The following is a 2,856-nucleotide window of genomic DNA, read 5'->3' as shown; positions in this document are numbered from 1 at the left end:
ACACCGAATTGAGCTCAACGTAGGGCTTATGCAAGAGGCACTTGCACTCACACCTATGGAACAATCATATGCGTGCCTTGTCAAATCCCTTAAGCTCACTCGTAGCCTATACAGAGGGAATGCTAACAAGGATGGAGTTGAGTGGGGCAACATTGCCCAGGATGACCTTGTCATGCTAGCCCGTGCTTTGTAGTTTCTCCTCACCACCACAAGATGGACTGACAAGTTCAGCCAGGTGCAGTTTGACAACCTTAGCTCGTGTGCACCAAGGGCAACAAGTCAATTGGGTTGACTACCTCTTCCAAGATCTCTACGTAGTCTGCTCTACCCCCCAAGGAAAGTTGGCGGCATCAACAATACTTACAAGGTTCTCTATTATGCAGTGGTAAGGGAGGAGCTGCCGCGTGCCATCCAGATGAGTGGACCGTGTTGAGATTCAAGCTCGATGTCAGTGTGAGCCAGCTATGCTATGTGCTGGCAGATTAGGTAGGAACATGTGTGAGACATAAATGACCGCGTGTCCAGCTGGTCATAGAGTGTGGACATTAGCTAGGGTTAGAAGAGTGTGGACACAACTCATTGTGTGGTGTGGATTATGGATTAGTGCATTATGCTTTGTGTGAGAGTGGACATGGCTTCCCTCTATGGTTAGGGTTTGCAATATACATTAGGGTTTGCTCCTGTGTGTGTGTCTCCTCCCCCTCTACTGTTCTTTCAACATGGTATCAGAGCCTTGTGCTGTTTATTAGGGTTTATGAGTGAGTAAGAGAAGAGGGAGAAGAAGCTCTGAAGCTTGCCATTGGAGCTGTGAAGCTTGGAACACACCAAATACTATCAGATCTGAGAGCTTGGCCTATCGGGGGTAAGGTCCTCTAAACATCCTTGAGCGGATTGCAGGTGATATAGGCAAAAACAGGTGATATAGGGGGAGAAGAGGGAGAAGAAGCTCTGAAGCTTGCCATTGGAGCTGTGAAGCTTGGAACACACCAAATACTATCAGATCTGAGAGCTTGGCCTATCGGGGGTAAGGTCCTCTAAACATCCTTGAGCGGATTGCGGATTGCAGGTGATATAGGCAAAAACAAAGCAAATCAAAGCAAAGTAAAATTATGGTTTTTGAAGCTTTCCATTAAAGCTTGGGAACATTGATGTATGGTGAAAATACATGTAAATCTGGCAAAGAAAACATGTATCTGACAATGAGGGATGTAATGGCAACTCTTATGCAAGCCCTATTGTGATTTTGGAGCAATTTGAATGCATTTCAAAGTGTGAAAATCTCTGGTTTTTTGAGCTGTAAGATTCCTCCCCCAACCCCTTTTTGATGTCTAGTATCTTCCCCTGTATAATCAATCCCTCTTCAGAAATATAAAGACCTTGTTTCTAACTGTTTTAGCCTAGAGAGAGAAAATTTCTAGAGAGAGAATATTCAGATTATGAATATTTTTGGATAGAAAATAAACTCATCTTATTAAAATAAGTTTCCCTGAAACAGAAATTCAAAAAAAGAAATTTCCAATGTGCAATGGGAGTTAATTGGAAATAGGTATAAAGAACCTTAGTCTTAGGGTTTAGATTTTCAGAAATTTTTGGATTATGGTCCAATTAAGGTTCCTATGGGCCAATAGCATCAATCCATGTGTAGGGAGGAGATAAATCCAAATTGTAAAAGAAGATACCCAAAAATGAGTAAATGCTCACATAAGATGAAGAGTTGAAAATGTACAAGGTTTATTAGTAAATAAACACATATGTAAGGAAGGGGAGTTCTTTAAAGGAGGTGCATATTTCACATAAGATGAAGAGTTGAAAATGTACAAGGTTTATTAGTAAATAAACACATATGTAAGGAAGGGGAGTTCTTTAAAGGAGGTGCATATTTCACATAAGATGAAGAGTTGAAAATGTACAAGGTTTATTAGTAAATAAACACATATGTAAGGAAGGGGAGTTCTTTAAAGAAGGTGCATATTTCACATAAGATGAAGAGTTGAAAATGTACAAGGTTTATTAGTAAATAAACACATATGTAAGGAAGGGGAGTTCTTTAAAGGAGGTGCATATTTCACATAAGATGAAGAGTTGAAAATGTACAAGGCTTATTAGTAAAAAAACTATGACACATGTGTAAGGAAGAGGAGTTCTTTAAAGGAGGTGCATATTTCACATAAGATGAAGAGTTGAAAATGTACAAGGTTTATTAGTAAAAAACTATGAGCAATACAATTTTGACACATATGTAAGGAAGGGGAATTCTTTAAAGGAGGTGCATATTTCACATGCTTGAATGAGTTGTAAACTCATAAAAATTGAGATATTTTATCTCTCCTCTCTCCTAATTCAAGTCTAGTTCCAAAAAGTTAGCTTAAGTGACCTAAAAATGGTCAAAAAGTGACCAAACTGACTTGGAAAATTCTAGAATCAGTTTGTTTGGTTAGGAGCTCAAATTTTCCTATAAATAGAAGCCTCCCCTTGTTGAAAAAAATATAGTCTCTTATGCTTTGTTACTCTACTCCACCTAAGCCAAATTAGATAGAGTCTTATGCTTTGTTACTCTACTCCACCTAAGCCAAATTAGATAGTGTCTTATGCCTTGTTACTCTACTCCACCTAAGCTAAAATATATAGTGTCTTATGCCTTGTTACTCTACTCTACCTAAGCCAAGAACTGTGAATTCTTTAATAATTCACTAGTTTTTGACACTTCTCTCTTTCTTCAATCCCCATTGGTGGCTCCATCAACATACTAAACCAATTGATTGGTTGGGGGCCTCTACCGTGAATAAAGAATCAAGCAAATCATAAGGTAAGTATATTGAATTTTGATCTTTTCTATGATTTCTCAATGATTCTCTC

The sequence above is a fragment of the Cibotium barometz genome, chromosome 42 (assembly GCF_041138505.1).
Source record: "Cibotium barometz isolate CiBa-2024 chromosome 42, ASM4113850v1, whole genome shotgun sequence".
In the NCBI taxonomy this organism is placed as follows: Eukaryota; Viridiplantae; Streptophyta; class Polypodiopsida; order Cyatheales; family Cibotiaceae; genus Cibotium; species Cibotium barometz.
This window is presented reverse-complemented; position numbering follows the sequence as displayed.